The sequence below is a fragment of the Lissotriton vulgaris genome, chromosome 6 (genome assembly GCF_964263255.1).
Source record: "Lissotriton vulgaris chromosome 6, aLisVul1.2, whole genome shotgun sequence".
Lineage (NCBI taxonomy): Eukaryota > Metazoa > Chordata > Amphibia > Caudata > Salamandridae > Lissotriton > Lissotriton vulgaris.
In genome coordinates this window covers 1,443,430,771-1,443,456,727 of record NC_141694.1, presented here as the reverse complement: position 1 = coordinate 1,443,456,727, position 25,957 = coordinate 1,443,430,771, and the positions used below count along the sequence as shown (strand labels likewise).

Below are 25,957 nucleotides of genomic sequence, written 5' to 3'. Positions count from 1 at the left end.
GATTTAAGGCCCACTGTGTAAAAACATTACAGCCGGCATGTCAGCGCTGACACACACACCCTGCTGTTTCTTTTAGCTCACCTACAAAATACAGAGAAAATAAACTGCAGCTGTTTTCAAATTAGTAGCCTTCATACCAGGGCTGGGCTCAACTCCTCCAGTCAGTTTTCATGATATCCACAATTAACATAAGTGAGGCATTTTACATGCAGTGAATATCAGTGAGACCAATTTGCTTTGCTGGAAGCCATTCTGAAAACCTGGCTGTGTTTTAAATATACAACTTGAGAAGTCCTGCTCTACTTCCTCTTGACTGCTTCTATCAGCAAATTTTCGCAGCAATTGACTTTATGTTATATTTTACTAATTAATTCATGCTAGAAACCCAATTGTGGTGCAGGAGACAAAGGGTACATGGCCCACATTATCAGAAGATCACTGAGGGAAGAGCCAGGTTTTAATGGCTTTCTTGAAACATAGATGACTTTTCACCTGCCGGTATGGTGCATAACTCAGGCCCCTGCACCCCGCCTTACAGGAGAGCCCTCAGTCTTCAGGGGCCCCTATTCAGCCCAAGGCCTATGAATATCGGTGGCCATTCATCTCATTATGCGGTTGGTCCCATCATATTGCTTTATGACTCTGCTACTGATAAAGGTGGAGCTGAGCTAGATGATTATGAAGTCATCCCACCAAACTTTTTTAAGGCAAGCACAGCACTGGAAGTGGGGCAGCTTTGGTTGAGAGCACAATACCATGACATTCTTTGAGGGGTGTCGCTGTTTAATATGATCCAAGAGAACACCAGCCCTGCACAACAATGGTTATTTGAAAGGTAGGTACCTGTTTAGAAGGGTCTCATGGCATCAGTTATTAAAATGTTGTAATAGGCTCAACATAAGCACATGCTGATTCACGTTCCCAAAGACCCTACCCTCATCGACTAGACCTGCAGAGACAGTCGTCTGACTCGTTCAGTCTCTATTCTGTCTCCAACGCCATTACCTTAATGCTGTATTGTTATATACTTTTTGTGACTATTTACCACTACCTCAATTCTGTATTTTCTATACTTTCTTTACTTTATTGTATGAAGACTGTTCTGTCCCATACACATACCCACGTGTGCTTCGAACAAACTTACTCAAATAATATGTAAAGCGCTCTGATACCTCCAGGTCTAGCCAGCACTATATAAAACTCAAAAATGAATAAATATTGTAATTGAAGCACTGCGACCAACTCGCAGTGCCGGCGTTCTTGGGTTTTAATGACATTCTGTATTATTGCCAGGTCTGCTGGAATCCCAAACACATCCCCATTTAATCCATAGGTTTAGATAAACATGAGATCCAAACATTCTATGCTGTGTGTGGCTTTCCACTAATTTTTGATTGAAGGCTCCCAAAAAGAGGCTGTCAACACAACTCGAGCTACTTTATTCAGAGTAATGACAGATGGTCACATATTTTTTAATTTATGGATTTATTGTGTTTTTTTCTTAGCCCCATAAAAAAAGCCTTTCACCACCTTAGGGTTTTTGAGGCCCCCATTAGAGAAAGGTATGTGGGCACAAGGGTAGCATTAAGAAAGGGAAGAGGATTTTATCACAATCATCAAGCACAGCTGTTGCTACAGATTCAATTCTACATCCAGCTTTAAAACCAGCCTGGAAAGGATGAAGCATTTTTGGGGGGATTCCACAAACTTGGGGAGTTGGTTGAATGCTGCACGTTCCAATAGTTTTGCTACATATGGAAGCTGGGACACCCGTCTGAAAGTTTCCAAACACTCCGGATCCAGTGTGTATGTTTTTTAAAAAAAGAGGTGATATCCGGGCTCTTTTTTAGTTCAGTTGGAACAGATCCTGCTCAAAGGAAATTGTTAATTATAGCCTTCACTGTAGAATGCAAATTTATTTGAAGCTCCTTTACAGTTTTAGCTGAAAGCAGGTCTGCTTTTGACGCTGATGATCTACTATTTTCTGTCAATGCTCAACACTCTTCATTGGTGAGGGGCTCAAATTGTTTTAGATAACCGGTTCTGTCAAAGTGTTCCAGGTCATTAACCACGGCCTTATTCTGACAAAGATCATGTGCCTGTTGCTACTTGTAATTACTTGAAAGAAAGTTTTAACTAAACTGGTAAATTTCAGAATGTGGTCTGCATAATAAGCAGCTTTAGTTTTTATAACTCTTTTTTATATACATTATTTATGCTGACTAATTCGATGCTTCTTTATCCGAATTATTCAGATGCCATGCGCACTCTAACAGGCACATGCATCAAAGACTTTTGGGATTGCAAACAGTGAGACATTTTATACTTATTGAGTGCATTGTAGCAAGTTCTTTTCGGTTTTAAGTATACACTTATATTTCAAACATATTTTTGCTGCCTTGCTCATTCACAATGTTTCTATCATATCCATTATTCTTAATCGTTTTCAATCACATATTAGTGTGAACAACATTATATTTGGTGACCGAAACGCGTAGATTGTTCCTCTTGCCTGAGAATTAAATTACTATATGAAATACTCAGCTGGAGTGCCGCTTTTCATGTTTGAATTGGAGGATGAAATCTGCATTATATATATCACACTATATAGATTTTTTCTTGGCAGAGTTTGTCCCTATGTTACCATCGTATATCAAGGACACTACACACTTTATAAACAACATCATGAACATACCATGGGAATCAGAGACATGGATGATTGTCTTGGATATAACAAGTTTATATACTTGTATTGAACATACCCAGGGAGTAGAAGCCGTGAAGTAGTTTTTAAACAGCATCACTACACTTTTTTGAACATAATGTGATGCTGGTGGAATTTATTGAATTCTGCCTGAAAAATAATATTTTCTTACTTCAGAAACAGCATTTTCAGCAGATACGGGTAACGGCGATGGGCACCTGCTTTGCCCCCAACTACGCAAACTTGTTCGTCTGCTGGTGGGAGAAGCAGGTGGCCTGGTCGGACCAGTATAATCTCTGGGTAAATTGTATCACTGCATGGTATAGAAACATTGATGATTTGTTTATTTTGTGGAAGGGACCGAAACATGAAGCAGAGAAATATATCCAGGCATTGAATAATAACTCTTTAAATTTGCAATTTAGTGGGCTCATCAGTTCAACAGAAGTGTCATTCCTCGATTTAAGAGTATGTGTTAGGGATAATAACATTTGTACATCCCTCTCTAGGAAAGACACAGTAGGGAACTCTGTACTTGAGGCAAACATCAGCCACCAGATACCACTTAAGAATAGCATCCCGTATGGAGAATTGCTGAATTTGAAAAGAAATTGCTCTCTAGACAGTGATTTTCAAAATGAGGCCAATGCGGCTATTTATCGGTTCAAGGCACGAGGCTACAGCCCGGATATATTAGCCAAGACCCTAATAAAGGTCAATAAGATTCCAAGACAATGCTTGCTACGAAAGAGAGAAAAAACCCCTTTCAGACAGTGACACCATTATATTTATCACAACCATTTGTACTGAAACAGCCCCCTTGAAAAAGATTTAATGCCGGAATTGGCATATCTTAAAAGCTGATGGAGTAATAGGCGACTCTATACCTGCTTCTCCAAAAGTAACATATAGGCGAAGCAAATCCTTAAAGGACATCTTAGTGAGAAGTCATCACGAGTCAGTTCCATTTGTACCACCCGTCAGATCAGTCACTGGATTTTTTCTGTGCCTAAAATGTAAGGCGTGCAAAGGGACCAAAAAGGTTCTCTCATACACAGTTCTGCACATGTCTAAGCCGAAAATCATCACCAAGTTCTTGACATGTAATGCGCCATTTTGTGTTTACTGCCTACTCTGCCCTTGTGGGAAAAATATATCGGCAGTACGATTCATCCCACAAAACGGCGCATCTTAGAACACGCTAGAGCTATTGAGAATCAGGAGTTCACTTACCCTGTAGCTATGCACTTTGCCAAATTCCATGACAGCAACAGGAATTTGCTAACATTCATTTGTCTGGACCACATTCCAGCAAATGACCGGGGGGCAATCACGAGTTGCTTCTATGACGCCTAGAATCGAGATTCATCATCGATTTACAAACCACCTTCCCTGATGGCTTAAACACAGGAGAAGAACTAGCAAGCCTTGGGTTGAGTCTGAGAGTAAATTAATGTATGAGGATATTATGGTTTGCCTCCAACTCACGTGAATGGTTTTAGGGGCGAGAAGCTCTTTATTCATGATTAGATTATTTTGTAAGACAAACAGATGCATTGTACATATTCATTTAAGCCCATCCAGGGCTCAATTATGGAAGGGAAGTGCTTTGCCCCCACAAGGTGCCTAGCGAACAAAGGTAATTCTTTGCCCATCCAGGGCTCAAAAAAGTGAGGTTTCATTTATAATTCATTTTGAAGATCTCCTTAATGTGTAAATAATTGGATTTAATTTTTGATTAAGATTTTGCACTGATGAATAATATATGTGTATTGATCCATTCACAAGTGAAGAATTATATGAGCTTTATCACTGCTGGTTAGTTTGATTATTTTTAAATTGCACAATATGCTTTACTTTTTTGAAAATTGTGGGATAATAATGACTCAATAATGTTTAGTTATGAATTTTATGGCCTCTTGCTTTGCTATTGATACCGACATATATTGTTTTCGGTTTGTCTTCTATGTCCATTGAATGACCCGGAAGTGCTTCTGTAGCCCCGGGTATAATGTTTGTTTTCATGATTGCTCCTTCTTTAGTCGATAAAGGCAGCATGCCGAAACGCGTCCTGTTAAAATCTCTGGTTAAATAAATTGTGAACCGAGTATCTTGAAGAGTGCAGTCCCTTCATTTTGCGTTGTGGAGTGAAGTCTGGAGCTGAAAAAAAAGATATATATACACACACACATACACATATATGTGTATGACTATATGTGTGTGCATATACATATTTTTTTTTCAAACGGCTCCCTTTCGCTCAAGAATACCACGGTGCTCCGGGGGAGTTGATTATAGAGTCTTTTATTTAAACCACATAAAAGAGCAGCAACAACGCGTTTCAGTCCCTTAAAGCATCCTGGTCGCCAGTAGGTAGTTATAGTTAGGATGAAGTTTCCATATGAAGAGCATTTTTTCATTTGCCTGTAACTTTGGTGTCATTTGATGAATCCTCACATAGTTTTCAAAACTAGTTTCTCGGTCACTTCAGCTGCTGTCTGGAAAGTTTCGGGGAGAGCCGTTTAGCAGGGGACAGGAAAAAGGGTGGGTTGCAAAATACATTTTCCCCATGCAATTTCCCTTAGAGATTTTATAGAGACGACTATGAAGATTCATCAAACGGCGCCAAAGTTATTTCCTATGGAAACTATGTTATAACTCAAACTACCTACTGGCGACTGCCGTTCTGTAATATATATATATAACTAGATAATCCTATGCTTAGAGACTTTGCAAGGAAAGCAGATATTGGAAGTGAGCAGTTTTAGAGTGTTGGTGAATAGTGCTCCATATAGAGAAGCTGCTTTCCACCTAAAATTGGGAACTACCCTGAGTTTCCTACTTCCTTATTTGCATAATTTATAAAGCACTCTCGACTGACATATATACATATATCCTCTCCTCCTTGATTCAGTTTACTTGGATTGTATGTCGCTCGCTTAGGTGCGGGACCTCCCGGTAGAACCACTGCTGTTTCTATTTTCTCTCCGTCCCTTGGTGCCAAAAGAACAAATTAGGTCGCACTCTTGCAGTTTGGTTTCTTACGATATTAATTTATTCTTAAATCCATTTTGCATCAGGAAACAGGCGAGTAACCTACGCGTTTCGGTATAGCTAGGTTACTCGCCTGTTTCATATATATATATATTGCAGTTACATAAATGTGTACAATTAGTGGAAGTCCATGATTTTAACGTCATCATATGCAATCCTGTTGTTGATATTTGTCAAATGTATGTCTCACATTGACTATTTTGCTACTGAAGTGTGATAATTGAATCAAGAAACTACAAGTAGTTTTTATCTAGTAGTGTGTTTTCACTTTTCATTGCAATGGTAGTCTTTTACTAACACGTGATCAGTTCTCAGGTATATATAATTTCGTTAACCCAACAACGCAATTATGTGAGCAAGGCCAACCTGCTGGCCGAAACACGTCATCTCGTCCTTCATTTTGCTCTGATGGAAGGAAAATAAATACCTTTACGAATCGTTTCAGCCTGCAGTGAATTCTATATTGTGTGTCCGTTTCTCGTTGTTTGGTGAGCACATGCACCAGGAGTGGTAATTGGATATATAGGCTAGGTCTTGAAGTTTATACTGCGTTTATGCCCACTTGGGCACAATTGTCTGCAAAATTGCTCAGGAATGCATTATGTATATAACATCAAGTGACAACCATCAATGCAATCTTTTATATTTATATTGAAATGCTTTCCCTGAAGTCAGCTTACTTTTTAAGACTAAAATGTTGTAACTATTTACTGATTTAGCCATAAGCGTTAATGAATTGTATGTTTTGATGAAATTCAGCAACTTGTACAGCGCAAAACAAAGTCTTTCGTTCAGTTCTATTGTTCTTATGGGTCATGTGATGAGTCACATGGTCCTAGTGCACTTTAAATGTCTGTTTGTATTGCAAAACTTTATTCGTGATCAAGCCTGCTGGGTCGGGTGAAACGGGTAGAAAAGCGGCAATAAATGAAATAAATATTTTTTCACCACATTGGCGTTGTCTCCTCTTCGTATCCTGTGTCGAGGTTGAGTCTTGAATATATATATATATATATATATATATATATATATATATATATATATATATATATATATATATATATATATTACCTACTGGCTATCGCCAGTAGGTATATATAGTTAGGATTTTTTCCCTATGGGACTTTTGAAAATTCTATGTCTAATAACTTTGGCGTTTGTGGACGGAATCCGCTGAAATTTTCAGGAAAATGGCACATTTTGTTTCTGAGCAGCCCCTGAAAATTTGGTGGGGTTTCGTCAAGGGGGGGCTGAGAAAAAAGGGGGGTCCCAAAACGCGTTTTTTGCATTGAGTTTTCCATAGGGCGGTTGGACTCACTTTTAGCTCGAACGGCTGAATGGATTTGCACGAAACTTGGCAAAATTGTAGGGACTGTTAGCCCGATGTGCCTTTGCTAGGTCTCAATATATGTGCTCCAGTAGTTTTTGAGAAATTAACGTTCAAACCAAGATATATATCTGTAACAGCGCTCTGGGCAGCGATCCGGTCCGCTTACTTTTCGCTTATCGGAACTTTGCGCGCAGAAAGCTGATTGGCTCTCCGGTGTCTGTCAACATTCTAAACAGTCCGGAGCGGACGCCATCTTGTCTCTCGGTAGGATCGAGAGAGAAGAAGAGGTGGAAAACGAAGGGGGAATTTAATGAAAGGGGGCAAGGTATCCCCCTCTTGACCCCCTAGGAATGTTGTTGGGGTTATTAAAGGGTCCCGTGGGGAAAATAAAAAAAAAATGATTTTTCACGGTAGAAGCGCGGCCGCGAACTGGTAGCGAAACGGGAATTCGCCATTTTGTGCTTCGTAAATTAAATTACTAGTTATAAGTGGGTGCGGGAGACGTATCCTAATCCCCTATGTTTCCTGAGGGTGGGTGAGGAGGCTGATATATGTTGATACATCTCTTCCAGCGGCTGTGCGTGAGCTTTTTTTTTTTTTTTGCTGCGTGACAGTCCGGAGCGGCCGCCATCTTGTCTCTCGGTAGGATCGAGAGAGAAGAAAAGGTGAAAAACTAAGGGGGAATTTAATGAAAGGGGGCAAGGTATCCCCCTCTTGACCCCCTAGGAATGTTGTTGGGGTTATTAAAGGGTCCCGTGGGGAAAATAAAAAAAAAATGATTTTTCACGGTAGAAGCGCTTCACGGGCCGCGAACTGGGCCGCAAACTGGTAGCGAAACGGGAATTCGCCATTTTGTGCTTCGTTAATTAAAGTACTAGGTATAAGGGGGTGCGGGAGACATATCCTAATCCCCTATGTTTCCTGAGGGTGGCTGAGGAGGCTGATATATGTTGATATATCTCTTCCAGCGGCTGCGCCATCTTGCCTTTTTTCGAATGCCACAATTTTGTCGTGCACGGCAGCCATTTTAGATGCCAGGCTGGTCCCAGGCTATCACCTACCTCTGCGGATGTAGTTTATGGCCCCAGCTGTAGAGAATTCAGACATGCCAATCCTCCTGATTCAGGCGTGTGAGTACTGATTTCAGTGCTAGTCTCCCGCCTCCCGATTTCTGCAAGCAAAAACCCGGGGGCATATTACGAACAACTAGCGATAATTTTTGTCTATAACTTGTTTAGAGACAAAAATTATCGCCGCACATCGGCGATTTTTATCGCAGATAAACCTTGCTATTATCGCAGAAAAGTCAGCGATATTCATGTATTATCGACCTAATGCTCTTAGCCATGTTATCCACCTCCCATTGGATAACATGGCTAAGAACTGCTCAGGGCAGGTGTTAGATTTTGGAGATATTCGCGCTTAGCGCGAATATCTCCAAAAGTTGGTAATAGAAGGTAGCGATGTTAGGGACTGTTTCCAGTCGCTAACATCTTGGCACGCCACTTTGCATGTCATTAGTGATAAGTATCACTGACATGCAAAGCCGGGCCCAAGATGGTCGCTATCTCCTTTTAGGTGTCACTAACTGGTGTTAGCGACAGCTTGATAATAGGGAAATAATTTTATCTCCGCTTTCATGGTTTTTAAAGCCAAAAAAGCGGAGATAAACCCCCTTGATAATATGCCCCACGATTCCTTGGGGGTTTCAGCTGACATGGCTTGGTATTGTGTTACATGGTAATTTTTCCATGAAACGTCAGAGGGTCGATGTAGGGGTTCTAGAAGAGGTGATAAACCATTTAAGCCTCATGAACAAGCGCATGGTCTTTTAAAGATTTGTGAAGTACTCGGGGCGGCGGTGTGTGTGTGCCCTCTTTCAGGAGCGGGCGGGGGGGCACTGCCAGCAACTTGCCAGGTCAGGTAGTGTTCAACACGTGCATCACCCTTTCTCTGCCTGCTATTGCGCTCCATGCTTCGGAAAGGTAAGAAAAAGAACGTGCATTTGAGTTTGAAATGTCCGATCCTGCAGCAGCACACTTCCAAAGCCCACACATGACAATAACCCGATTCAAGGCCCCATTCACCCGTTTTTCAAAAAATAGATAACACTCCAACAAATTAAGGTTATAAAACTTTATTAACTTTTAACGATAATGAACAGAACAAAAACTAAAAACATTTAAACATTTATTAACACAAAAAGCAACAATGGTTAGAAGCTGTCTTTTGTGCGAATAGTCCCAAGGCAGCACAACGTGCAGAGTTCTGGACGGCACCCAGGTGATGTCGCCTGGGTGCCGCACTGGTTTAGGGATCCTACAATGCTGCTCCGAAAATTGGCGTGGGGCGTCCCGGGTGGGGCGGGGGGAGGCCTCGTCAGTAGCGGTCTGTTGTGCGAATAGTCCCAAGGCAGCACAACGTGCAGAGTTCTGGACGGCACCCAGGTGATGTCGCCTGGGTGCCGCACTGGTTTAGGGATCCTACAATGCAGCACAGAAAAACAGCGTGGGGCGTCCCGGGTGGTGCGGGGGGAGGCCTCGTCAGTAGCGGTCTGTGTCCAGTGTCACATGGCTGACACAACATGTACGACAGGCACCCAGGTGATGTCCAGTAAACTGCTGCACTGGTTTTGGTATCCTACAATGCTGCTCCGAAAATTGGCGTGCGGCGGCCCGGGGGGGGGGGGGGGGAGGCGGCGTGAACGGGCCTCCCCAGGTGGCGGCCATCTAGCTGAGTTGCGCTCGCTCTTGCGGCCACAGCGTCTCGCTCACCATGTTGTGGAGTTGCTCCCACTCTTGCAGTGCAGCGATAGGCGGCTGCCACATGGCTGTCAAAATGGCGGACGGCTCTTCGGTTTTGGGCCTGGTCCACTGAAATGGCCCTGGGACACCTTGGAAGTCGGACGCTTGCCTGCTAGGGCTTGGGCTCCATTCTCGAAAAGCGTCCCCTCAGCCGTGAAGATTGTATAAAAGTCTTGGGGGCCCCCGACTCCCGCAGGCTTCCGGTGGGGAGCGGCTGCCATGATTGCTCGCGGAATGACCACGACGGAGCCACGAGATGGTGGTGCTCTCATGCTGACGCCAGCTTCAGTCTGAATGATCCAGAAACAAGGTGGGGCTTTCATCGTTTGGGAAAAAAAAATGTTCTAAACCAATGAAAAGTGTTATTTTTAGGTCATATGACCAAGCCTTCCATCTTTAGGAAACCAAAAGTAAAATGAACCAATGAAAAGTTTTATAAACAAGTCACATGACCTGTTATGCGACATAGGGCTACAAAAAGCGTAGAAAATCCGTTGGCACGTGAGGCGGCGTCAGTAGCGGACCGATGTGCGAATAGGCCGAAGGCAGCACAACGCGCCGAGATCCGGATGGCACCGAGGTGGTGTCCAGCAAATTGCCGCACTGGTGTGGCCATCCTACAATGCTGCGCCGAAAGACGGCGTGTCCAGCTGAATTGCGGTCACTGTTGCGGTACAGTGACTCGAACGCGCCGAGATCCGGATGGCGCCGAGGTGGTGTCCAGCAAATTGCCGTACTGGTGTGGCCATCCTACAATGCTGCGCCGAAAGACGGCGTGTTCAGCTGAGTTCCGGTCACTCTTCCGGCACAGTGACTCGAACGCGCTGAGATCCGGATGGCACCGAGGTGGTGTCCAGCAAGTGGCTGCACTGGTGTGGCCATCCTACAATGCTGCGCCGGAAGTCGGCGTGGGGTGCCCCGTTGGCTTATGAGGTGATGTCAGTAGTGGACTGATGTGTGAATAGGTCGGAACCAGCACAAGGCGCCAAGATCCGAATGGCAAGTCCTGGATGTTGAGTGCCTCAGTTGAGATTTCTGAGCAGTGCTTGTAGAACTGTCTGAAGCTTATTTGCACCTGCTGCAGCTTCACTAGGTCCGGCGGAACTTGTTGCCTTTTCCTTTCTGCTTCTTTTCCTACAATGCGTTTCTTCTGAAGACACGACCAGGTCCCTGAATGTGTGCAGGGGGACGCTATTGAATGAATGAACGCGCCGAGATCTGGATGGCACCGAGGTGGTGTCCAGCAAATTGCCGCACTGGTGTGGCCATCCTACAATGCTGCGCCGAAAGTCGGCGTGGGGTGCCCCGTTGGTTTATGAGGTGATGTCAGTAGCGGACCGATGTGTGAATAGGTCGGAACCAGCACAAGGCGCCCTGCACTGTTGAGCCTTTTTCAATGTCTGTTTTTTGTTCTTTCCCCTCCATCAAAAACAAAACAAAAATACAAGGCGCCAAGATCCGAATGGCAAGTCCTGGATGTTGAGTGCCTCAGTTGAGAGTTCTGAGCAGTGCTTGTAAGACTGTCTGAAGCTTATTTGCACCTGCTGCAGCTTCACTAGGTCCGGCGGAACTTTTTTCCTTTTCCTTTCTGCTTCTTTTCCTACAATGCGTTTCATTTGAAGACACGACCAGGTCCCTGAATGTGTGCAGGGGGACGCTATTGATTGAATGAAAATGGCGGCTTGACACAAAGCTGACTCAAGCGTTACTGTTGGTGCTATACAGACAAAAATTGGTTTTCAGTTTGTACATTCTTCAGGTTTTTTTTTCCATCCAAGTCTGATTGAGAGTTTGTAGAAAAATGGCTTCAGATTTTCCACATACTACTCTTCAACATTCTTCCTAAATGTAACAATGTGAAACTCACTAGGAGAACGGCTGTTTCTGTTTCCTTTCAAAATGCTGCCACCAATATTTTCTGAATGGAAGACACCATCTTGTAACATAAAGGGCCGAAAGGGGTTCTGGTCTGGCCGATGGTTGGTGGAGACATTTTGACTATATCTTGGACCTGCCCGGCCTCGCCCAAAATGGCGCCGGTATAAATGGGACTCGTAACTCTTTGCCCGCAAATGTATATCTAGAAAATGTTATTGTAAGTGGCCCTGTCGTATTTTAATTACAAAATGTACGTCCACCGATTCCGCAACTGTTAGACACCTTTGTTCTTGTCACCTAATGGCCCGCTCGTTACGTTCTTCTACAGTGTAAATGTCTCCTCATCATATACGATTTGAGTTTGCTCCGTGGCCGGCCCACGTGGTTATAGGCCCGTATTTGTATACTGACATTTTCACAATAAAGGTTTTTAAAACAAAACACGGTAGTAGTATTTTCATTTGTAAAGTTTTTACTTTTAGTGACTGTTTTCGAATCAGTAAAAGGCAAGTGAAATAAAGCAGTCCAATTACATGACGGATAAAAGGTATAATATGTAGGAACGCAGTAAAGATAAATGGTCAAGGGCAGTTGTGTTTTTCATGTCTGCAACATAAAGTGATCGATAAGAATCTGATAATCAGGCGTATCGGCGACTAAGACAGCAGGCCGAATCTCTTTTACTCAACGGCTCCGTCATGGAAGGAAGAAACGCCCTTTTTCTCGAAAAAGGAATATATTTTACTTGCAAGACAGTTGTAAATTTTCCGGGAAAGTACATTAGCCTGGAATATTATAACATATGTTTGAAAAAAAAATATTGTTCGAAAATAATAAAAAGCGTAATTTTTAGGTCATATGACCAAGCTTTTCATCATTAAATTAACAAAAGTAAAATGAACCAATGAAAAGTTTTATTAACAAGTCACATGACCTGTTATGCTTACGTTACGCGCTGCACGCCGCGCCTCGGATCACTTCCGGGTGCGCTAACGCGGCGTGTCATAAAACGCATTACGCGACAACGTAGGTCAAGAATATAGTCTAAATGTCTCCACCAACCAGCGTTCAGAACACAACCCCTTTCAGCAGTCCAAAAAGTTCTGTTAAATGACAACAGAGGGGACAGGCAACAAGAACCATCAGTCAAAGAGGGGAGGGCAAGTTCTTCTCTTCCGGGTCATGTTGGGGCGCTACCGGAACTGATCGAATTGGTAGTCTACAGTGTTTCTGGATGTTTCAGACTAAAGCTGGCGTCAGCATGAGACCACTACCATCTCGTAGCTCCGTCGTGGCCATTCCACGAGCAATCATGGCAGCCGCTCCCCACCAGAAGCCTGCGGGAGTCGGAGGCCCCCAAGACTTTTGTAGAATCTTCACGGCTGAGGGGACGCTTTTCGAGAATGGGACCCAAGCCCTAGCAGACAAGCGTCCGAGTTCCAAGGTGTCCCAGGGCCATTTTAGTGGACCAGGCCCAAAACCGAAGAGCCGGCCGCCATTTTGAGAGTCCTGTGGCAGCCGCCTATCGCTGCACCGCAAGAGCGGGCGCATCTCAACTACATGGTGAGCGAGACGCTGTAGTCGCAAGAGCGGGCGGAAAACAGCTGAATGGCGGAAGAGGCACAGTGTAGCAAAAGCGGGCGGAATGGCAACTAAAACGATAAAGGGGCGCCTCACTACAGCTTGTCTTCAGGTCAAACGGATTGTGGGACAAGGTCCCGAATTGAAGAGTCATCAAAAGGCAAAAAGTACCGCCGGACCCCGGGAGCCGGCCGCCTATGTCGGGGGCGATCTCAGGCTACACCAGTGCTATAAGACTTGGGGAGGGTGTCGGAGCCAAGCGTCTTCTCCGAGTCCATGGCCATCACAGCGCCCCTCAGGGGCCTCCGTCAAGCTGTTTAGGAAGGTAACATATCACATTGTTTTCTAATGCAGTCAGGTCCACAAACGACACTCACTTACTTTGAGAATAGTGAAGCTGCAGTAGGTGGAAATAAGCTTCAGACAGTGTTACAAGCGCTGCTCAGAACTCTTAACTATGGCACCCAACATCCAGAACTTATGCTATTTGAGAATGGTAGTGACATCGAAGCATCTCAGGGACCAAAACCATTAACGTACTTTCACGTATGAAAATCTTACTTGGGGAGGGGGCAGGAGCGAAGCGCCCCCTCCCAGTCAGCGCCACCACACCGTATGTTGAAAATCTGAAGCCATCGTTCTACAAAGTCAACCAAACTTGGATTGAAAAATCTAGAAAAATGTACAAACTGAAAACCAGTTTTGGTCTGCATAGCATCAGTAACAACGCTTGAGTCAGCTTTGTGTCAAGCCGCCATTTTGATTCAACAAAGCACAGGCATTGAAAAAGGCTGAAATTCAGAACTCTAAACTATGGCACCCAACATCCAGGAGCTTGCTATCCGGATCTTGGAGCCTTGTGCTGTTTTCGATCTATTCACACATCGGTCCACTACTGACATCATCTTATAAACCAACGTTATGTAAATAGTTTTTTAATAAAATGTTTTACCCTGTTTCTTTGCTGGTGTGTTGTCTATATTTTTAATATTTGCATAGGGTTTGTCATTATTTTGTGCGGGATGGGTGATGGAGCCGAGCTGTCTTGCAGCCCTCATGGTGTGGAGCTCAGTTCATCTCACTATTTTCGTATTTCTCAAGAAGGGTTGTTCCTAATATTTCTATTTTAGCGAGGTCAAAAAGAGATCCAATTAGTGGCCTACTGATTTTGCTCGATTACTTTTATTTTTTTACACGATTTTTCACTATCTGCAAAGACTAAACAGAGTATTGCGACTTTGTGCTTGTTTGTAAATAGAGAATGATCCAAAGAGAACCAATTCTAAAACAGTAAATGCTTGGACAACAATCAATCAAATGGAGAGACAAGGAGGTACGACGGATTACAACGGGGGTAAAGGCCTGCGTTAACTACCCTTCTGTATCTGCAAAGAGAGAGTACTACTAAGGCAAAAGAGGGGAGGGGGGGGGCAGCGTTCAAAGCACATCAGCGTGCATAAATACGAAAATGTTTTTATCTATCACGTACTTGACATTTTAAAGCTTTTCATATTTGCTATTAAAAAACCAATGAAATTCACAGAAAAAACCATAGGTTATAGTGGATATATAGTTAGGAATTTGCATTTACAAAACCTTGAAAATTCAATGAAAAAACCATAGGTTATAGGCCATATATAGTTAGGAATTAGCATTTACAAAACCTTATTTTACTCGCATAAAACCATTGAAATTCCATATATAGTTAGCTAACTATAAGCGCTAACTATATATCGCGCACCCGCAATCCACTGCTGATGATGTCACATATTACATCATTCATGACATGGTCAGTGACATCACTGATGACATCACTGATGACATCTCAAATGACATCACTGATGACAACTCAAATGATATCAATGATGACATCTCAAATGACATCACTGATGACATCACTGATGACAATTCAAATGACATCACTGATGACATCTCATTTGTCATCACTGATCACATCACTCATGTGATAATACAATGAACCTCTTCAGACTCTAATATAACCTTACATACACTCAGTATAAACAGACACTCACAGACTGTCACTCATCCATGGAGTTACTCACACACCTAGTCAGTCATGCAAAGAATCAATCACACCTCCATTTCCTCAACTATACAGTTATACACATCTTACTTATTCAAACATATAATAACACATATTTACTCTCTTATATAATCCCTGATACAAGCTCACAGTGATCGATACAGCCACTCACACATTCACTGGCTCTTATGTTCAGTTATTTATATATCTCAACTCTCACATGTATTGTGTTTTACATACGTACTTACTTGCACATGTAGCAATGAGAAATCCATTCACTCACCAACACACCCATGCACAGTCAACCGCCCATATAGCTGTTTCCACATGCACTCTTGAACTCATACTCCTAGTGAATCAACTGCTTACACATCTATGCACAGAGTCACGCACCTCCCAGCCACCCACACACACACTCAGCCTCCCATTCAAATATTTGGGCAACCAATCAATAACCTATATGGCCACTCTTATAGCTACTGATCAACACATGCAGCAGCTTACACAACAACAAACATACTGATGCACGAATTAAGACAGTTTAGTCACTAACCCATGTACTCAGTGAGACACATTTAATCACTCACTCATACAGTCAGTCATGCACCTACTAAATTCTTCATCCAGACACTTATACATCCACTCATTCTTCAATATGTGAAACATATTTAAACTTTACAGACACATACAATCACTGGTTGTTTTGATCAGTGATGTCATCAGTGATGTCACTGACCATGTCATGAATGATGTAATATGTGACATCATCAGCAGTGGATTGCGGGTGCGCGATATATAGTTAGCGCTTATAGTTAGCTAACTATATATGGAATTTCAATGGTTTTATGCGAGTAAAATAAGGTTTTGTAAATGCTAATTCCTAACTATATATGGCCTATAACCTATGGTTTTTTCATTGAATATATATATATATATATATATTATATATATATCATCAACAGCTCGCAAAAAACACCCGCTTAGGCGCCGAATCACGGGCGCAGACCAACTTTTCGTGCCAGCATTATTTTATGACGTGTTTCGGCCGTCCAAGCGGCCTTGATCACCTGTATATATATATGTTGTAGTTGTACCTCCGAGATGTACAGTTGAACCGGAGCGTTAAGCAGCGGAGACCCGAGGCACCGCACCATGGCTCAGTACAAGGGTGCGGCCAGCGAGGCCGGCAGAGCCATGCAGCTCATGAAGAAGCGCGAAAAGCAGTGCGAGCAGATGAAACAGATGAAACTACGCATAGCCGAGGAATATGACGTAAAGTCCAACATCAACAAGAAGTTCTCTGCACATTATGATGCGGTGGAGGCTGAGCTAAAATCCAGCACATTGGGGTTGGTGACCCTGAATGATATGAAAGCCAAGTAGGAGGCTCTGGTGAAGGAAAGAGAGAAGCAACTCGCCAAGAAAGAGCAGTACAAAGACCTGCAGCTAAAACTAGAAAAACAGAGGGAGAAGGAGTAGACGAAGGAGCAAAAATGGAAGATCGGCAGCTTGCCTTTTTCCATCGATGACGGTAAAGAGGATGATGAAGATCTGGATGACATTGAGGAAGAGATGGGAAAGGAGGTGATTCCAATGAAGAAAAAAAATCTGGGCAAAAACCCTGATGTAGACACAAGTTTCCTGCCAGACCGAGACAAGAAAACAGACTGCGAGAAGAGCTGCACCAGGAGTGGGAGGGCAAGCAGGAGAAGATTAAAAGTGAGGAGATCGAGATCACCTTCAGTTATTGGGATGGCTCCGGGTAACGCAGAACTGTGAAAATGAAGAAGGGGAACACCATGCAGCAATTCCTTCAGAAGGCCCTGGAAACTCTGCGGAAGGACTTCAGTGACCTCAGGTCGGCTGGCGTGGAGCAGCTCATGTACATCAAGGAAGATCTGATTGTCCCTCATCACCACAGCTTCTACGATTTAATCGTCACTAAAGCTAGAGGCAAGAGTGGACCTCTCTTCAACTTTGATGTCCATGAAGATGTCCGGCTTCAGAGTGATGCCATGGTGGAGAAGGATGAGTCTCACGCCGGAAAGGTTGTCCTCCGCAGCTGGTATGAGAAGGACAAACACATTTTTCATGCGAGTCGCTGGGAGCCATATGACCCAGAGAAGAAGTGGGATAAGTACACCATCTGGTCAAAATTGCTCCAAAGGGTAACAGCAATTTGAGTCCCTTCCAGTGATTTCCCTTTCCAAATGCATTTTGAAACACATCGGAAAGGGCAGACTACATATACTGTGTAACTCCTTATTGTCAAGAAACGAAGAATGCTCAGGCCTTCATAGTTTGGCTTGGGCTTCATCGTCCCATGATGCATTGCTGTCTCTGGATCCACACAGCCCGAAGTGAGAACACCAATGTTTATGTAGGATTTTTTTTTAACTAGAGATGAATTCCTTCTGAAAGATGTAATTTTAGTAGTTTGTGGAAGTACTCTGAAGTAGTTGGTAGCAGTTACTAGATGAACTATTGCTTGCCCTCCATGTATTGGAATGCTGGAAATGGCTAGCACCCTCCCATTTATTTTTATTTTTTTTTATCGTTCAAACAGGAGGGGCATAATGAAAAATTAAATGCAGAAGGAAAGTGAATTTAAGACAGACTATGTTTAAAAAGTATTGAGTCTAAGGGTAATCTCTGAGAGAGTCCACAGCTGCAAGGAAGCTACTCACAGTTGAGGTATGGTATAGCACCTCTTGCCAAAGCCCTCCAGCTCCCCTTTTTGGGGAAGGATCCAGTATGTAGGCCTTGGAGTCTCAGAGACCCCTCTGAGAGAGTTCACTGCGCTTGGGGAACCTCTCGCAACAGATATGGGGAAATGATACCACTTCCCCTGGGTTCACAGCTTACTGGACTTTGGACGCAGCTTTGACTCGTCTACCAGTTTGTGTCCTCGTCACCCTCCTCTTTCCATACTGTGTCTCTCACCCTCCCTTCCTCTTTCCCACCTCCATTCTCTGTCTACCTCTCCTGCTCTTACCCCCCTCCCCGGAATCTCTCTCCTTGCCTGCTTTTTCCCTTACTTATATGTTCCTTTATGTTTGTCTCACCCTTACTTGTAACTATGTTGCCAGGCTCTAATAACTGTGTAACCTTTGTAACGATGTAACCTGCAATTATGGTCTGATACTCATGTAAAGCACTCTGATACCTCTGGGTCTAGCCTGCGCTATAGAAAACCTTTTAAATAAATAAAAATAAATAAATTACAAGCAAACGCTGTCTACAACAAGATCTGATAATGTTGTAGACATTCTTATCTGAAAACAGGGTTGCAGAAGACTCAGAAGACTCAGAAGCCTTAAGATACTCAAGTTTCAGAGGCTGGGGACAGGACCTGGCTGCCAGACAGTGCTTAATTTGAGCCGGTGATTGCTGGTAGAGGTCACCAGGACCCATTTGTGGGGCCTGGCACTTATTTTGCTGGATTAGATATTTCCGGAGAGCAAGAAAGAGAAAAACACACAAAATGAAAAGCTGGAGGAAAAGAAAGATGAACAAGCATTTACAATGCAATGGTCGCAGCATTGGTAAAGTTAGAGCTATTGGCATTGCTCATTACATTATTTTTTTTTAACTCTTTTTATTGAAAATAGAACAATAACAAACAAGGCAATAGTAGGCATACAGCTGGGTACATGTTCAAGTTGGAGAGAAAACGCATCACAATGTAATACAGAACATCAGTAAGAGAAATAAGGGGGGGAGAGCAGGGGGGAAACAAAGCCACTTTACATTAGGATTAGATAGCATTAGAAATGTCGGATCAGGGGGAGAGAGGAGCCTCCAGAAATTCAGTGAGGGGAGGTGTACACACATCGCCCCGTTAGGCATTCCATTGACCCCAAATTTTACCCCACTTCCTCGGTCTACCTCGTGCCACATACACCGTTTTCTCATGAAACATACACCAGTCCATGTTCTCCTTCCATGCGGAAACCGTGGGCGGCCTCTGGGAGCCCCACAACTGTGCTATATCTCTCTTGGCAACCATATTCCCCAGGGTCGCCCACTGAGTCTGCGCCACGTTATAATCAGTTGGTTCCCATACATTCAACAATCAACGCCTGGCTTCGGGTAGGAGCGCAACTCCTGTGACCCCTGTCATCACTGCGTGCACTCGATTCCAGAACACTGCTATCTCCAGGCATTCCCAAATTATGTGGAGGAAAGCACCAGTTAAACCGCACCCACGCTTGCACAATCCATCAATGGAATAACCCATCCGAATCAAGCGAGGGCCAGTCACGTAGATCCAGTGCAGGATCTTAATCTGCATGAATCGGAGACGGGCTGGAATCACGACCTCCTTGGGAGAGGATATCGCAGATTGCCAGCCTTCATCATCTAATTCTAAGCCGTCATTGGTCCAAACCTCTCTAAGGTGCATCAACAGGTCAGCACGGTCGTTAATCAATTTTTTATATATCAGAGAAACAGTGCTGTCTTGAACGTATCCATCAAGCACCCGATCTTCGAGTGGGGACGATACCGGGATAGCAACACCTGCAGGAAAAACCGAATTCAACGCGTGGCGGACCTGTATATAACGGTAAAACTCCTTGTCATTAAGTTCGTACTCTATCTTCAGCTCCTCGAAGGTCTTAATCCTACCCTTGGCCCAGAGGTCGCCTACCTTGCTAATACCGATCCTATCCCAGTTCGCAAAGCCTTTCGTCCTCTACAAGCTACCCAATTTATCAGACGCATATAGCGGAGTAGCCCAGGTCAAACGATCCGTCCATCCCATTGCCGCGTTCGCACACTTCCACACTCGCACTGCTATATTAGTGGGTCCCGACAGTTTCCCTCCCGCAGATTTGAGTAAAGCGCCCAGTTATAGTCTCCACCTGGTAGCTGCCACTTATCCATCTCGAACGCGGGGTTTAAAACCGGACCGTACATTCCATGGTTGATCGCTCCCAGCTGGGAGGCCCAGTAGTAACACTTGTTATCCGGAAGTGCGATACCGCCGTCATACCAGGGGAGCGTCAATTTGGCGAGAGTGATACGCGGACGTCCACCCCACACCAACTGCCTCTGTAGACTCTCAACCTCACGGAAATAACCCGCCGGAGATACATCGAACGTGTTCTGTAGCGCGTATAAAAACCGCGGCAAGGACATCATTTTGAACAGGGCTGCGCGCCCCAGAGGGGACAATGGCATTCTACTCCAGGCCGCCACATCGGATGTTAACCGTTGGAGTGGAGGAAGCAGATTCCGTTCATAACGGACAGCGGGGTCCAGTGTAATATAGACCCCCAGATATTTAAATCCCGTCTGTGTCACCTGTATAGGACAGCCGCGCGGTAAAGAGGAAGTGTCACCCGAAAGTACGTAAACACAGGACTTAGTCCAATTAATCACAAGGCCGGAGTTCCTCCTGAACGAGTTCAGTACATCAATCAGTACAATCAAGGACTTTCGAGGTGACGAGAGATACAACAGGATGTCATCTGCGTATAATGATATTCGATCCTCAAATTCTGGGGTCCACTGAATACCCTTCATTGATGGTTCCCACCGCAGCCAAGCCGCTAGAGGTTCCAAGGTCGAGGGCGAAAAGAAGTGGGGACGACGGGCACCCCTGTCGCGTGCCCCTCCCCAGAACAAAGGACCTGGAACCCGACCATTTACCACAACCTGAGCTAATGGTTCCTCGTACAGAAGTTTTACCCAGCCGATGAAACCGGAGCCAAAACCATACTTTGCAAGAGCAGCCCAGAGATATGGCCATTCCACGGTATCAAAGGCCATCGTAGCATCCAAAGAAACCAAGATGGCCGGATCATGCAGCGATGTCGCTCTCGCCAGGACGCCATGCAGGCGTCACAGGTTCAGAGCCGTGTTGCGATGTGGAATGAAACCGGATTGATCCGGATGGATCAGGTCACCGATCACCTTTATCAAGCGGTTTGCCAATAATTTAGCTAGAATCTTGGGCTCTGCGTTAAGTAGCGATATTGGCCTATAGGATGCGCAGCAATCTCACGGTTTCCCCTCCTTAAGAATCACCACGATGGCCACAAGACGCTGATCACGGGGAAGGGAGCCGATGTCTCGTGCTTCTAGGAACATAGCACGAAGATGCGGCGCCATTTTGTCGGGATGCAGTTTGTAAAGCTCGATGGGGAGACCGTTGGGGCCCATAGCTTTTCCCGAGTGGACGGATCGGATAGCAGCCGCCACCTCATCAACCAAAAATGCTTCGTCCATCAAATCCCTATCTGAGTCCGATAGGCGCGGCAGCGCGATGTCCCTTAACAGTAAATGGGAGTCTTCCTCTGATCTATCGGAGACTGGGGAGTATACATTTCGAAAATGTTCCGCAAAACACTCCACAATCTCAACCGGGTCAGTCACACGCACTCCATCAGCTCTCTCAACCACAGGAACTACACGACTCGCCCTCTCCTTTTTGTCTAACCAAGCAATCAGCTTCCCAGCCTTGTCTCCCACATCATACTGCTGTCCCAGCTGCTCTCTACTAGCAATTCTAGCAGCGTCCGTTACCAGGGCTCTATAATCGAGTTGTTTGAGACCAAGGACATGAACGTTCTCCTGAGTGATATCCACTTCTAAATCCCCTTCCAACTCAGCTATTTCGGCCTCTAGGCGGACCACTGCCACATGTTTGCCTTTTTTAGCAGCAGCGATTAGCGATAGCGCCTGTCCACGGATAACAGTCTTGAAAGCCTCCCACAATGAAACAGAAGAGGATACAGACCCCACATTCTCAGTGAAATAATGATCCAAAGACTTAATCAATTCAGCCCTGGTTTTGGGGTTACGGAGGTACCAAGAGTTAATCGGAGCCACTCGACCCTCAGCACCCATCCTCATGTCCATCAAAAGCCACAGTGGGTAGTGGTCCGAAACACCCCTGGCAAGATGTCTAACTTCCTTAACCAAAGAGGCCTGCACCTCTGGCATCAAGATATAATCAAGCCTTGAGAGGCTACCGTGTGCGCCAGAGTGAAAGGTGAATTGTGCCTGTCCCGGATGCATTAGCCTCCAACAATCTACCAGACCCAGCATCTGCAAAAATTCACCTAACCATGACTGTGATTTCGTGAGGTCCCTGGGGTGGCTACGGTCCTCCCTACCGGAAACAACAGAGTTAAAATCTCCACCCATAATCAGAGTGCTCTCAGGGAGCCCTAAAACCACCCTCCCAGTTTAGCAAAGGTCGTGGTCTGCAGCCCGGTGGAACATACACAGAGAGCAGTGAGATGGTCTTCCCCTCCTACCTACCGGTGAGCACAGCATAGCGTCCCCTATCATCAAGGATTATGTCGTCTACCTCCAGGGGGAGGGAACTCCTGACTAGGATACCCACCCCTCTAGATTCAGTGGTTAATCCAGAATGTGCAATCAGACGATATCCTCGCCGATTCATAGCATGGAATGTGTTGCCAATCAAATGTGTCTCTTGCAATAAAACTATATATGGGGAAAGGCGTCTCAATAGTTGTAACACAACCCCATGTTTTATCCTGTCCCCCAACCCATTGACATTCCAGCACAATAACTTCAACCCTCTACCCCCCATCCCAAGAGCAAGTGACAAATCTACCCCATAGCGAACAGAACACCCAGATCAAGATGTACGACGATGTGTTGCCTTGAAACAAAATGAAACAAACCCAAACCTCCCCCCCACCCCCCAACAAAGCCCAAAAATACACCCCTCCACCCTGCACCCCTGCGATAGACTCAAAAGCCACCCCAACTTGCAGTGTGCCTGTCGCCCAATTATTAAACTAGTCTACAAAAAGAAACGCGGAGGAGGAAGAGTCCCATTCTCCCTTGCCACCTCTGGGTACAGTACCATAAGTATCGCAAAAGTCATGAAACCACAGCTGCCAGTTCTGTACATTGTCCGAAGAACAGCTCCTACTTCTCATTCCTGTTCCGGCGGGCCACCCTCGGCTCCTTCAGTCCCACCAAAATGTTCCTAGCGATCACGCTGTGCGGGCAAGGTTTCAAGCCAGTCACTCACGTTCTCGGGACGATCAAAGAAGAACGTCCGTTCATTGTGTTCAACACGTAGCCGAGTTGGAAAAAGCATCGCATATTTCATACCCATGTCTCGCAGTCGCCGCTTCACTCCCAAGAATCCCATCCTTTGTTTCTGAACAAACTGGGTGAAATCAGGGTAGAAGCTCACCGTAGTGTTTTCAAACTTCGTGGGGCCACCCACTCGCGATGCCTGCAGGATAGCGTCTCTATGTCTGAAATTGAAGATTCTGTCAATTATAGGCCGCGGCGGGGCACCCAGTTTCGGCTTCCCACCCGGCACTCTATGTGCGCGTTCCACCGCAAAGAAGTTGCTCAGGCCTGGGGGCGAGATGGTTCAAGATGAGATCCTCTACGAGGAGATTCGCGGCGAACTCTTCCGATTTTTCAGGGACCCCAATGATACGTATGTTATTACGTCCGGCCCGACTTTCAAAATCCTCCAGCCGACGGGCGAAGAGATCATTGGAGGATCGTAGGTTGCGAACCTCCGTCTGAAAAATAGGGGACATCAGTCGTAAGGCTGGAGGTCTTAAGATCCAAGGATTTCACCTTCTCATTGGTTTTCGATAGGTCAGTCCTGATCAGGTTGACATCAATTGCCACGGTGTCCTGCTTTAGAGTCAGAGCCTCATATTGTTCACCAATGGATGTTTTCATACTAGCAATGGCGCCCATGACATCGCAAAGGGTCAAATCATCCACAGCAGTTGAGGAGTCGCTGGCGTCCTCCAGAGACCGACTCGCACCACTGCTGGACCCTTTAGGATGGGTATAGCGATCCATTATGTTCGTTTGAATAGTGCCCCCACAGTGAACGGTCTTGGTCTTTCACTTCTCGCTATCAGGCTTGCCCGCCATATCGGGTGCTGCGCCCCAAAGGGGCCTTTGGGACCTGGTAAAAATGACTCCTCACAATTCATCCACGGGGATCCCGGATGCGAGTCCCGGCTGGGTATCCCACGACCAAGACACCCTGCATCTGGAACACAGTGAAGTTGCGGGGTCCGGTTCCCGGGCTGGGAAAGCGATGCAGAAATAGGAGGAGGCAAAGGGAACCAAAACCGAAAGTTTACTCTGGGGTCGTAAGCGGGACCCCAGAGTAAGTGGTTGTTTAACTACCTCCTGGGCATCATGATCACTCGAGCCCCGGGCAGTTCCATGGAGCAGGCCACAAAAGTTCAGAGTATCGTAGTTGCGGTTCCCGGAGTCCAAATCAATTTCTGAAAACAGCTATTAGATCAGCTGGGCCACGTTGTCAATAACCCGTCATCGTAGTCAGGATAAAATTCAGGATAGATGCAGGAGGTGGCGAGGGTCTCGGGAGCACTGTGCTCACGCGACCATATTGGTTGCGCGCAAAGCTCCTCTCCATTACATTATTTTTATTTATGTTTTTGTTTTAAAAAAAACATATAAATAAATGCCATTGTCATTTATAATGCCAATAGCTTAATCGCTCGCAGATGCGAGACCAATTGCATTTGCAACCACACACAAAGCCACCCACACAAAGCCACCCACACACACATAAGGAGCCACCGACACAGAGCCACCCACACAAAGCCACCCACACACACATACAGAGCCACCCACACATAGCCACACACACACACACAGAGCCACCTACACACACACACACAGCCACTCTCACACAGAGCCACCCACACATAGAGCCACCTACACACAGACAGAGCCACACACACACACACAGAGACACAGGCCCCCCCCACACACACACGGAGCCCAACACACACACAGAGCCCAACACACACACACACAGAGTCCAACACACACACACACACAGAGTTCAACACACACACACATACAGAGCCCAACACACACACACACAGAGCCCAACACACACACACACACAGAGCCCAACACACACACACACACACACTGAGCCCAACACACACACAGAGCCCAACACACACACAGAGCCCAACACACACACACACACACACACACAGAGCCCAACACACACATACCGAGCCCGACACACTCACACACACACACAGACATCCATCAGTCTAGGTCAGTCACACGCCCATCTCTGCCCAGTAACACCCCAGGAAGCAGAGGCAAGAAAAAACAACAGTTTCTTTGAATCCTCTCTACTGGTATCTGCTTGTAGTGTCCCAGGATTTAGCCTGCGCTCCCGGGGTTTGTTGGCTGACAGTGCAGGAGGGATGTATGAAGTTCTGGGTGTCTCTTGCTGCCTCTCACGGAGGGTCCATTGCTTCTTGGCAACCAAGCTGCGTTCAATGCTGGTGGAGCGGATTAGAACATCCCCTGCTGTACTGCTGTCCGTAGAGACCAGACTGATATCTGAGCCAATTCAGTGCCATTGGGTGGTAAAGCAGTACACAGGTGCTAACCAAGGAGAAAGTAAGGCGCTATACAGAAGAGTCAGAGGACACTACAGAAGGAACAAGAGTCAGCAATTCACGTTAAGGAGACCAGATGTTCTATAGAGGCCCATGAAAGAGAAAGTTTTGCTGTGGGGAGACCATGTAAACATT

At 45.3% G+C, this 25,957-nt stretch overlaps 1 pseudogene; it reads left to right on the top strand.

Moving 5' to 3' along the window:
• The first annotated feature begins 16,547 nt into the window (after positions 1–16,547).
• On the top strand, positions 16,548–17,578 carry LOC147708973 (protein FAM50A-A pseudogene; annotated as a pseudogene).
• Positions 17,579–25,957: the final 8,379 nt, after the last annotated feature.